This window comes from Rattus norvegicus, chromosome 20 (genome assembly GCF_021556685.1).
Source record: "Rattus norvegicus strain SHRSP/BbbUtx chromosome 20, alternate assembly SHRSP_T2T, whole genome shotgun sequence".
Lineage (NCBI taxonomy): Eukaryota > Metazoa > Chordata > Mammalia > Rodentia > Muridae > Rattus > Rattus norvegicus.
Genome location: NC_141553.1, coordinates 17,954,446 through 17,967,635, shown reverse-complemented (window position 1 = coordinate 17,967,635; position 13,190 = coordinate 17,954,446). Strand labels below are relative to the sequence as shown.

Sequence of the window (13,190 nt, the reverse complement as noted above, 5' to 3'; positions counted from 1 at the left end):
TCAGACCTTGGTCTCAGTATCCACTGAGTGTTGGAGCCACCCGTGGACTTCATTCAACAAGGAACCAAAGTAGCATCTGTCTCACCTGAAAAAGTCCGCTTCCGATGGCCCTTCGCTTTCATTTAAAATTTTATATTTATTTATCTTATATGTCATATTTGGCCTGAATGCAGACCGTGCACCACGTGAGTGCAGTGCCTCCGGAGGCCAGAAGAGGGCATCGCATCCCAGGACTGGAGGCCCCTCAGATCAACTGGTCTCTGAGCTTTCGCTCCGGCTCCTTCAGATGATATTTTAAAACGTCACCAGGACATTATAATACGTAAAGGAAATTAAGAGCCTCTGTCTGTGGCCACAGTTATTTATGATACAACTTTGAACCTCTTCCTCTCTAAGCACATAGATCACTAGTGTGGTTTAAAAAGCCTTTTCTGCCTGAGTTGGCAAGATGACTCAGTAGCTTGCACCCAAGCCTAACCACCTGAGTTTGACCCCGGGAACCCACATGGTTGAAGCAGAGGACTGAGACCTGTAAGCTGTCCTCTAACATCTACATGCATACTATGGCATGTGTGCACAGGAGCTCGAACACACATGATTGATTACACACGTGATTGCTAAGTGAAATATAAAAGTTAAAAGAACCTTCCTTAGTGTAGGTAATATATAGTATTTGTTGGTTAAATGATCAATATAAGCACAGTGGCTTTTGCCTCATGACACAAATACAGTGGTTTTGGCTAAACACTGATGCATATTTTTTCTCATTATATATTTTTTAAAATAGTACTTGAAATACATTTAGGATGTTTCAGAAATCACACTAATCAGGGATATAATTTTTAGCTCAACTGGTGTATACAACTCGAGGGAAAACAAAGGGAAGAGAGTGCAATTATAGTTGGAGAAAAAGTTGTATTCTTTTTAAAAATTATTTATTAATTTTAATTAATAATTAACTTATTATTAATTCTTTTAATGTATATGAGTACACTGTTACTGTCTTCAGACACACCAGAAGAGGGCATCAGATCCCATTACAGATGGTTGTGAGCCACCATGTGGTTGCTGGGATTTGAACTCAGGACCTCTGGAACAGCAGTCAGTGCTCTTAATCGCTGAGCCATCTTTTCATCCCATAGCTGTATTCTTAAGCTTGGGAGAAATACAGGGCGAGATGAGGTTGACCCCACACCTGGGAATATTATTCCAAGCAACCGTGCAGAGCCACCGAAGGGAACAGATATATTAATCGAAAAGCCGTAGAAACCAGGCTTTGTCATTCTCTGGCTCTGGTCCTAGAATCAACTGCAGGAAACCAAGTCTCCATTGGACCACATGGAGAATGAACGTTTGCACATCGTAAGGACACGTAGGTTTAGAGGTTTAGAAACAATAATAACCTACTTTATAAGCTGGGAGATCTGTAGGTCGAGTCTTTCTCCCCTGTATAACAGATCACATACTTGTCAAGAAGCAACTCAGGAGGAAGGGCTCGTTTTGACCCATGGTTTGCAGGAACCCTGGGACAGCTTATGGCTGCGGCCATGGGACTGAGGTCGTTTCCTCATAGGGGACAGGAAGTGGAGTCTTGACTCTTCAAATTCAAGACCTGTCCCTTGACCTCTAGTGATCTACTTCCTCCAGGGATGCTCTGCCTCAAACAAAACAAATCAAGTCAAAACAAAACCCACCACCACCAGCTTGTAGTGGGGTGGGATATTCAAACACAAGAGCTTATGGGAGACATTTCACACACAAACTGTCATATATCTCCTTCTAATTGGGATAGGATGTGGACGACCCAGTTAAAGTAAAACTCTAGTAAGAAGGTTCTTGTGAGACATTGAGGCCGCATTTCTCTGGGCTCTCCTATTTCCTTCCCACCAACCAGCCATGACTCTCATCCTTCTGTGCCAATAGCAAGGGCTGGAGGACTTAGCACGGATGGGTTAAAGAGAAAGAGGCTGTGGAAACCCCAAGGAATGATGATCACCCCCAGAGTTAATTTTTCTCTCTGGCTGGGTAAAATAGGTCTCAAAAGAGAGAGGATGACTACATTGAAACAGAATCAGAAAGAATTCTCTCCAGCAGAGGGCAGACCTGTCCTCTAACTCCAGCTTCAAGGAGTCAAAGAGATAAAAACAACCTGGCATTTCCTCTTACAGGCCTCAACACCTTATATGCACGCATGCACACACGCACGCACGCACAAACGGACGCAGGCACGCACAAACGGACACAGGCACGCACCCACGGACGGATGGACGCATGCACGCACAGACGGACGCACGCACGCACGCATGCACGCACAGACGGACGCAAGCACGCACACACGCACTCCCAAGTATAGGACCAAGCCGAAACAGGGTGGCAGATACCTTGTATTTAAGAGGAGAATGAATTTTAAAGGTCAGAGACATGAGTCCTGGATCTACTGGCTGCGTCCCAGCCTCTGATTCTGTGATGCTGGGATGGGTGCTTTGCTCTTCAAGGTTTTTATGATAAATGTTGTCTGGAACACTTTGTAAGGCGACTCATAAGATCCCTCTGTTTATTACCTGGGAGGTCAGCTTTCTATTTCTAACTTTCTTTTTTTTTTTTTAAAGATTTATTCATTTATTATATATAAGTACACTGTAGCTGTCTTCAGACACACCAGAAGAGGGCATCAGATCTCTTTACAGATGGTTGTGAGCCACCATGTGGTTGCTGGGAATTGAATTGAGGACCTCTGGAAGAGTAGTCGGGGCTCTTAACCGCTGAGACATTTCTCCAGCCCTCTAACTTTATTTCTAACTGTATTGATATCAACATAGATTTATTAGATCTCAATCAAGACTATAGACCCTGTAGTCAAGTCACTTGAACATGAATGGACAAAGTTGCTAATATCTACTTTTTTTTTTTTTTTTAAAGATTTATGTATGCCTACAGGCCAGGAAGAGGGCATCAGATCTCATTATAGGTAGTTATGAGCCACCATGTGGGTGCTGGGAATTGAACTCAGGACCTCTGGAAGAGCAGCCGGTGCTCTTAACCGCTGAGCCATCTCTCCATCCCGTTTTTAAAAAAAATGTATTTATTTATGTATTTATTATATAAGTGTAGGAGTGCTCTGACCGCAGGTACACCTACATGTCAGAGGAGGGCCTCAAATCCCTTTACAGATAGTAGTTGCTGGGAACTGAACTCGGGACCTCTGGAAGAGCAGCCAGTGTTCCTAACCACTGAGCCATCTCTCCAGCCCTGTTTTTGTTGTTTTTTAGTAAGATAATCAATCCTTCTGGACTTTTAAAAACTAACGTTATTGTCTGTAGAGTAATTGGATCTACTCCATTGATACAGAGATTCATGCTAAACCAGTAATAGTATATAAGATGCACAAAATGGCACTGCCACCTGCACAAGTGGTTACTCAGTAGTACACGTTCCCTATCCCTCCCCCTCTGCCACTCCAAACCAGGTTACTGTTCCCACCAAGTGTTTATAAGAACAGCAGCGATAATATTAGGCAGCTTGTGTTGAACAGCTATTATGTGGTAGGCGCTCTAAGGTTAATTGTTGACCCTGGCTTTCAAACGAATACTGTGGTTCGTATATAACTGAACGTCTCATTTGTTAGCTACTTCAAAGGCCACTCATTAGTCCAAATGACGCACTAGCTGACGATGACTCTGGGATATTAATCGGGCTTGCCGACCTCATCGTGCTCTAAGAAACCAAGACTTGAGGTCTTGAATTCTGTAAGTCAAGTCTTCATGTATCCTAGCAAATGAATGTGACCGTCGGGTGGGTTTTAAATTTTTCATTTTTGCTGTAGAAAGAGTAACGTCATGGCTGGGTTTGGGGGCAGAGGCGTTGACAGAGTGGGTAAATCACTTTGTGTCCAAGCATGAAGACCCGAGTTTGGTTTTCCAGATTGTGTATGAACACCAGGCAGGGGTGGTGGCCTGCCTATCATCCTAGAGCTTGGGAAGCAGAGATGGATGTCCGGAGGTCAAAATGGCTACCCAGAGGTCAAGATGGCTACCCGGAGGTCAAGATGGCTACCCGGAGGTCAAAATGGCTACCTGGAGGTCAATCTGACTTGCTTAAAAGTCTCACTGAGGGGCTGAACTCTGGGTTCAACTGGGAGATCCTGACATATAAGTTGGAAAATGACCAAGAAAGAAACCTGATGTCAGGCTCTGACCTCCACGGCATGCATGTATTGATCTTCACACACACATATGCACACCCACACTGGTCAACATGCATCGACACACATGCATACACGCAGACATACAATAATAGATTAGAGATAGTCACTGTGCCTAGATCTGGCTATTTTCCCATCCTCTTTTCTTGGTTTGATTCTCTGCCTTTTAGTGGCTCAGGTGAAATTTGGTTTCTCCTATAGCGGCTACTTTCCCTGTAACCGGAATGGCTCCTTGGGTAGAGGGAAATGACTTGAAGTTAGCCAAAACTTGGGCCGAGCGACCCCATTTCCCACGTGTGTTTCTGGTTCTAGAGTTTCAACACTTTGCGGACAGCGTTGAATGGTCCTGCTACGGGACTCTGTAGCCAGAGCAGCGGATGACGCATCGTCACGCCCCCTGTCAGTACGTCCTGGTTGGAGCTAAGCACAGACTGTACTCTGCGCTGTTAACAGGGACTGCAGGCTGTGCCAGAGGTTCATCTGCCAGCAGCTGATTGATGGGATAAACAGAAGAGAGTGCAAGACAGACACGCCTTGCTTCTGCCTTTGGCAGGTGGTAATCAATCTACCAGCTTCCCAGAGGAAAAGACCCCGAACCTTGAAATGGAGGAGGAGCCTCTCCCGCCAAGATCTTAGCTGCGACACAAGATCTCCTATACTCAGGGGGAAAGCCACCGTGGGTCAGAGTGTGTTCTCCAAGGGTGGCGACGAAACCCCTTTTTAAAAAATGTATGTGGCTCCCGTGGAGGCATTACTGTCCTCGGGTATTTCTTGAGGTCTTCTTCCCTCCAGTGCCGGCTTTGTTTACTTAAAACTTCTTCTACATTTTCTTTTCTGACCTCCCGCATCTTTGGACTCTGTGGCCCAGTAGGCGTATGTCTGACAGAACAGTAGACCCAGTCCGGGAAACACCTGAGTATTTTCTTGTTCTGTAGAGGCTGGAAGTCCCCGCCACAGCTGCTGCCAGGTCCAGTTTCTGGTGAGCTCTGTTCTTGTACCTTGCAGACAGCCACCTTGTTCTGCGTGCGCTCACGGTTTTTCTTATGTAAACAAAGAGAAGGATCCTCTTGTGTCCCTTTCTCTTCTTTTGATGAAAGCGATGCACATTCCTCCCCTAGAACGCCATTTAATCTTCCTAAACTCCCTAAGCAACCCGTCTCCAATGTTCAATATGAGTATGTGATCGGCCTCAGTCTAAGAATGGGAGCCGAGTGCGGTGGTCACACACGCTTTTAATCCCAGCACTCGGAGGCGAAGGCAGGCAGAGCTCTGAGTTTGAGGCCAGCCTGGTCTACAGGGTGAATTCGAGGACAGCCAGGGCCACTCGGAGAAACCCTGTCTCAAAACCAACCAACCAAACCCCAAACCAACTACCAGGCAAAAGAATACTGGGGAGTGACATAGTTCAGTCTGCCACACAGCCTGTTCTCTCTAGGACATGGTACCCTTCCCTGCTGTGACACTTCTGTTCAGTTGGTTTAGATATGAACAGAAGCTCTCAGACTCACACACAGAGGAGGACCTTGGGTGAGACTTTCTGTCTCCAGGAGTGGAGACAGACTCAGGCTGAGGTGATTTACTCAGTGGGCGAAATTGAGGCTTCCTTAGTCTGTACTGACCACTAGGTGGCCAGGGATGTCTTGTAGAGTGGCAGGCATTTGCCACTGGCTTGTGTTGTCACTGTACCAGGACAGAGCAGATCAGCATGGGACCAAGTGAGGGTACAGTTTTGTGTTCAGCTGTGTCGTGTAGCACAGGCAGCTGGGGTATGTATATGTATATGTGTATGTGTATGTATATGTGTATATGTATAGAAGTTGTATATATCACGTTTCTTTGCTATCTCCACACGTGTTTATATGCTTGTAAGAATTCAATCTGCTTGTTTTGAACCGTCCACTGAGGATGCTTCTAGAGAGAGAGCTGGGCGCACTGAATTATTCATTTCGTTTTCATGTCCACAGCTGGTGAAGCCAATGAAATATGAGTCTCTGGGGACCCTGGAGGACTGTTGTTAGAAGGTACCTTTCTGTCAAGCGGAGTTATACACGTGATAATTAGTGTCCGGCAATTGATCACTCAAATCTTCTCTGAGAAATTGCTGTAATTATGTGTTTTGTGTGCCTCTGCCAAGCTTGGGATGGTAAGCATAAGGAATGCCCCTGTGGGCTGGGACGATGGCTCAGGGGGAAAGAGCCCTTGCTTTGTAAGCATGAGGACCCGGGTTCGAAACTCCAGCCGGGCACTGCTACACATACCTGTAACTCCAGCATCGGCAGGGCAGGGACAGGTAGAGTGACAACTCACTGGCCAGCTGCTCCAGCCCAAATGCAGACAGAGCGTCTGGTTCCGTGAGAAACTGGTCTCAAAGCAATCAAGCAGAGAGGAATAGAGGAAGGCATTCTATATCCTCCTCTGGCCTTAGCATTTTCTTTTCTTTTTTAAAAACTAATTATTTATTTATTATATATAAGTAACACTGTAGCTGTCTTCACACCAGAAGAGGGCATCGGATCCCATTACAGATGGTTGTGAGCCACCATGTGGTTGCTGGGATTTGAACTCAGGACCTCTGGAAGAGCAGCCAGTGCTCTTAACCGCTGAGCCATCCCTCCAGCCCTGGCCTTAGCACTTTCAAGCATGAATTTACAACACATGCATGCTCATGTGCATGTGAGACACACACGTGCACATATACACACACAAAGACACACAAAGACACACACACACACACACGCACACGCACACACACACCAAATATAGCTACTTATCTATTATTTGTCTTTTTCTGCCAGAATGAACACTCCATGAAGATCGCCTCAGATTCTTTTGTATCTGACAAATGCATGCCATTCTATGGACCTAGGGCTAAGGCCTGGACTCCTATGCTAGCCAAGTGGGCTAATTTTGATTGTCATCTTGATCAGATTAAGAAACATCTAAGAGTTTCCTAAGTTTTACCATGAGGACTCTAACCTAATAGATGGCTTAGTACGTCATCTGAATGGATCCTTGGGGAATGGTGAAGAACCCTGCCTCGCTGGAGGAAGCAGGCCTCTGGGGGCCACATCTTGTCCTTATCACTTCCTGTTCTGCTTCTCTCTTGTCTTCCACGGAGCCAACAGCTCCTTTCCACCGCAGGCTTCCATTCTCCCCAAATGTGTGGTTTTAAATGACTGTGAATAAAGTCTTCTGAAGCTGTGAGCCGAAATAATCCCTATCTCCCTTAAGTTGTTTTCCTCAGGCACTTGGTCACATGCTCACAAAAACGACCGGCAGAGCTCACTCCTTGTTCTTTTGAGTCAGGAAAATCAGCAGTGGTTGAGCCCATCCAACCAATGGGCTCCTCACCCTGTCGAGCAGAAGTCTTCATGTTGGTGGCACTGTGTTGGCTTCTGTTTTAGGGTTTTACTGCTGTGAGCAGACACCATGACCAAGGCAACTCTTATAAGGACAACAACATTTAATTGGGGCTGGCTTAGAGGTCAGAGGTTCAGTCCATTATCATCAAGGCAGGAACATGGCAGCATCCAGGCAGGAATGGTGCAGGAGGAGCTGAGAGTCCCACATCTTCATCTGAAGGCTGCTAGGAGAACTGACTTCCAGGCAGGTAGGATAAGGGTCTTAAAGTACTCATCCACGACGACACGCCCACTCTACCAAGGCCACGCCCACTCCAACAAGGCCACCCCTCTAAATGTTGCTTCTCCCTGGGCAAAGCATATACAAACCATCACAGCTTCCTTTAAAAAGAATGTGTGTGTCTCTGAGAAAGATTGGTTTTTATCCCGTTTGATCTCAGCTGTCCATCTAGATTCCAAATCCTATCAACCTCCCCTTGTCTGATTAGCGCTTTTGCTGTGCCTTTATATTTGGCTCCTGTTGGTGTTTTGTAGGCTCTTAGGAGCCGAGCCGGGTGCCGGGATCTGGAATAAAATGTCTCTTAAAGAACATTGCCAAGGCACAGAGCTCACCACGATGCTCACACACTGTGAAAGCAATCTCGTGTTTTATTTCTCTGCCGGCCTCCCAATGCCACCTTCGTATCAGAATGAGATGCAAAAATAGGATGATAGCTCTTCCTCCACCCTGTTTTTTTTTTTTTTTTTTTCTCAATCGGAAAAGAATCTCATGTTTAAGGAGACTTATTTATCACCGTATACAATGGCCTATCCCACTGCACGGTGGGTCCCTCAACATTTTCCAAGACGATGAGCTGTGAAGCCACGGATGAAATATCACGCGGAACAGCCTGAGCACGTCCAGGACGTTTAGTTTTCTCGTCCTTTTAATTTCCCCGAACAAATGCTTAGTTAAAACTTTGCACGTACTACATTTTATTTAAAAGTTTTGATGGTGGAACTCAAGGGGCCGGCAACCCGCCAGTGAAAGTCTCTTTCCGTTTACCAATTACTTTAATTCAATTAAGTCGTTGCTAATTGTTTTTGTCCCAATACGAGCTCACGGAATACTGCCAGCAGTTCGCTTGTTATACTCTTAAGAATCGATTGTCTCACTTCTAATTAATAATAATAGCAAGAAAAATGGCTAAGCGAGGCCGTGACTATTGATGGCCTGCCAGTGTTGCAGGGCGGGGGGGAATCGTTCTTACGCAGCAGAGATGCGGTTCATTAGTGAGTTAATCTCAATAAACAGTTTTGTAATTCAATGAGCCCTGGGCTGAGGCTACAGTTTCACTTACTGCATAACATTGTTCGAGAGGCAGTTTAATGCTGAGGGCCCCGCGGCTAGCTGGATTTTACATCAGGGAGGAGCCTGATAGTTCTGTGCGTGAGGGTTAATGCAGTTAACAAGTCTGTAGTGGGCACCTTTCTGTTGTGATAAAATATCCTGAAGCAAACGCTTATTTTTAGCTTACAGTTGCAGAAGGTATGGGAGGATGGTGGGCGTGGCATAGTAGCAGGAGCAGGATGTGGCTGATCACGTGCCATCTGCACTCAGGAAGTTGAGAGAAAGAACCGGAAGTGGGGCCAGCATCCACACCCTCAAAGCCCACCCCTAGTGATATACTCCCTCCAGCGAAGCTTCAGCACCCAAATGTTCTGTAATTTTTCCAAACAGGGCCACCAACTGGGGAATGAAGTGTTCAAAATGTGAGCCAGGGAGGTGGCAGCTTCTTTGTTATTTTGCCTTTTTTTTTCTTTTTCAGAGCTGAGGACCGAACCCAGGGCCCTGCGCACGCTACACAATTGCTTTACCGCTGAGCTAAATCCCCAACCCCACGCTTCCTTCTTATAAGTGCTGCTTATTAAACACTCACGAGAGAGACCTGACGAAATTAGGTTATAGCATTAAAAGTCACCAGGAAAGCCAGGCGGCGGTGGCACACTCTCTTAATCCCTGCACTCAGGAGACAAAGACAGGTGGACCTTGGTGAGTTTGAGGCTAGTCTAGTCTACAGAGAGAGTTCCAGGACACCCAAGGCTACACACAGAGAAATCTTGTCTTGAAAAACAAACAAAATTGCATAATATCAGAGACTTTTTTTTTTGGTTTGTGTTTGTTTTTCTTTCTTTTTTTTTTTTTCTTTTTTCTTTTTTTCGGAGCTGGGGACCGAACCCAGGGCCTTGCGTTTTCTAGGCAAGTGCTCTACTGCTGAGCTAAATCCCCAATCCCTGTGTTTGTTTTTCAAGACAGGTTTTTTTCTGTGTAGACTTGGCTGTCCTGCAACTCACTCTGTAGACTAGGCTGGCCTCAAACTCAGAGATCCACCTGCCTCTGCCTCCTGAATGCTGAGATTCAAAGCATTTGCTACTGAAAAGAATAAAAAATGCAGCTAAGAAGTCAGAAGTTTGGGGTTGGGGATTTAGCTCAGTGGTAGAGCACTTGCCTAGCAACCGCAAGGCCCTGGGTTCGGTCCCCAGCTCCGGAAAAAAAAAAAAAAAAAAAGAAAGAAGTCAGAAGTTTAAAAAAGCCCTAAATACCTCAAATTCCAGACCCTGCCCTCTACCTGTACTAGCTGACCATAAAGTTAGATTAAAATCTTAGAGAATAATCTTGAGAAGCAGGAAGCTTCTCCTTGTGATTTTTCACTGGTATTCTCGACATTTTCCAATGACGCCCTCCCTACCAGCTGGGGTTGAGATTTCTTCCTTTAAATTCCTCTTGTCTTAGTTACTGGGGGTTGAACTCCACTGCCCCTGCGTGGGATATGAGTCTCGACCCCAGTGCACTGGTTTCTATCAATAAACCTCATGTTTATTACAGTAAGGATGGTCTCACGTGAGTTCTTGGGGGGATCACATCATCCCGAGACTTGAGTGAGGGTCTCCCCGCTCTGGGGGTCTTTCACTACCACTGCCCGGCTAATCAGAGACTTTTTAATGAGCGCGAGGCTCATGCTTTGGAGAGAGGTTGTCTCGAAAGCAAACATCACTCACTCATTTGGATCTCTACATGGAAAGGTTTACTTCTAAGTTCTAGGAGTGATGTTGGCGAAGATGTACCAGATGACACAAATCGTGCTTTGTTTGTTTGTCCACACAGGCTCACTCTGTAAGTTCAGACTGACCTGGAACTAGCTAGGCATTCTTACTTGTCCTTAAGTCTACAACAGTCTTCCTGCCTCAGCCTCCCATACAGCTATTAGCCACCACACCTGATTCCGGGTTGGAAGACTTAAAAGACAATACATTTTGTATTGTGCACATCTTACTAGAATAGGAGAAGATCCAATTCTAGACCCCGAGAAGTTGTCCAATGTCGATGTGACTCAGATTTTTTGAAATCAGTTTCTTTAGTACTATAAGTTAACATTTAAAGAGTGAGGAGGGGGCAAGCGGCCCCTTTTATAGTGAGTCAGGCACACCTGGCTGTTGCTAGGTAAATGTGGGGTGGAGCCTAGTTGAAACACCAACAACAGTTACCAATAATTTCCGTGTTAGGAGTTAACACATTATGCCCAAGTCCCCTCTTCATGTGGGATTTGGTCTGGATCGAGCTCACACAGATCTTGCTAATCCTATAAAAACTACTGTGAGTTCACTGCTGCAGCCGCCCTGCTGTGTTTGGGAGGCAGTTTCCTTGTAATCATCTTCTGCCTCTGCTCTCACACCTTATGTCCCATCTTCCAGAATAATCCCTGAGCCTTTGGAGGAAGGCTCAGGTGTGTGATATCCATATGGATTTCAGGCTAAGCATTCTTATTTTCTGAACCGTAGTCTCTTATTCTTTATACTTTGACCGGTTGTGGGTTTCTGTGTTCATCACTGAACTATTGCAAATAGAAACTTGTTGGATGAGGACTGGCAGATGCACACGTCTCTGAATGCAATAGCAAATCAGGAGGATCCAGTTTAATACTGTATCAGTTTATCTTCATAAGGCAGGTTGGTAACTCCCTTGACGGATGTGCCACTATTACACCAGTAAGTTCCCTTTCCCAGGCTGCTCTTGGTTTACTTGAAACTTTCCAAATGAGTATTAAATAAAACCATGCAATGAGGAAAACTACAAACCAATCCAATTTGAATATTCCTGTCTTTGGCCATTGTCCTTCCGCAGCAAGAGAGATCAGTTCAAATGCAGAACGCTAACATTTAGCTTCATGCTTGTGATGGTTGATGGTGTCTCTTTGGGTAGAACTTCCAAGTATTTCAAGAGAATAGGCTTTTCATCAAGTAGTTCTATTCCTATGAGATCCTCAGCCTGTATATTAATTAAAGGTGGAAATCTGGAAGGAAAGAACTGTGAAATTAGTTTGTCAATTGTGACAAAAAAAATTCCCCGTGGAAACAGAATGATCAGGAAGGTCTGTACTGTTCACTAAAGATCTCGAAATGCTGTTACTCCTGGCATTATCTTATCCACTCTTAGGGAAGAAATTTGACTTCTATTATAACTTTCTGTGATGGTTTTGTATATGCTTGGCCAGGGAGTGGCACTATTTAGAGGTGTGGCCTTATTGGAGTAAGTGTGTCACTGTGGGCGTGGGCTTAAAGACCCTCATCCTAGCTTCCTGGAAGTCAGTATTCTGCTAGCAGCCTTCAGATGCAGATGTAGAACTCTCAGCTCTTCCTGCACTGTGCCTGCCTGGACGCTGCCATGTTCCCACCCTGATGATAATGGACTGAACCTCTGAACCTGTAGGCCAGTCCCAATGAAATGTTGTCCTTATAAGAGTTGCCTTGGTCATGGTATCTGTTCACAGCAGTAAAACCCTAACTAAGACCCTTTCCCAGGTATTTTTGTGAAGGAACACGTTTGCGTTTCTTTTGGGTCCTGTGGCAGGCTAGGTGAAGGGCCCTCCGATATCTATGCTCTCATCCCTAGGATACGTGGTTGCCTTATGGCAAAAATGGTTTGTTAGATGTGCTAAAGTTCAGGACCTTGACAAAAAGGGAGGGCAGGGAGAAGTTTCCCTGGTTTCTCCAACCAGAAATTAATGTAAAGGCAGGATTTCTCACAAGAGGAAGACAAAAGGTGTTTGTATGATGGAGAATTCAATAAATCATGGAGCAGATGTGGGCTGAGGCTGTAGGTCAGTTGGTAGAGCCTGGCATGCACAGATTCCTGGTTCTGAACCCCAGAGCTGTATAAACTATGTGCAACACATATCTGTAGGTGGAGGCAAGGTTGTCTTTGGCTATGTAGTGAATCTGAGGCTAGCCTGGGCTACATAGTGAATTTGAGGCTAGTTTGGGCTACATGAGACTCTGTCTTCAGCCTATCAACACCAAGCAATTGTCTAATCTCTTTCCAACTTTCTCCCAACTCTGCAGTGGAATTTGTTTTTGTCTGTCTCCTGGTTCTCCTTAGGCTCTGGAGATCTCACAGTAGCCCCTAAGCTAGAATTATGATTTGGTGGCTTTGGTGGCCCCTGGGATGCTACCTGCTTCTGTGTTCAGTGTCTCAGGGAGGTTACCACGCTGACTCAGGTTTTCAGAAGGAATCGAGCACTAGATCACTTGCTTGGTGAGCATTTCTTTGAGGTGTAGTTCGAAAATTGAGCGTCCTTTGTGAGTGTCTG

The 13,190-nt window shown here is 45.4% G+C and overlaps 1 long non-coding RNA gene across 9 annotated transcripts; it reads left to right on the top strand.

Moving 5' to 3' along the window:
- The first annotated feature begins 2,311 nt into the window (after positions 1-2,311).
- On the top strand, positions 2,312-7,405 carry LOC102547881 (uncharacterized). 9 transcript variants are annotated; one of them, XR_015645739.1, is made up of 6 exons: positions 2,312-2,412; positions 3,626-3,746; positions 4,514-4,930; positions 5,073-5,180; positions 6,166-6,222; positions 6,997-7,405. It is a non-coding gene; the product is annotated as an uncharacterized LOC102547881 (long non-coding RNA). The 9 variants fall into 9 exon arrangements; XR_015645734.1 differs by having other exon boundaries at positions 6,166-6,344; XR_015645735.1 differs by having other exon boundaries at positions 5,070-5,180; positions 6,166-6,344.
- The last annotated feature ends 5,785 nt before the right edge of the window (positions 7,406-13,190 follow it).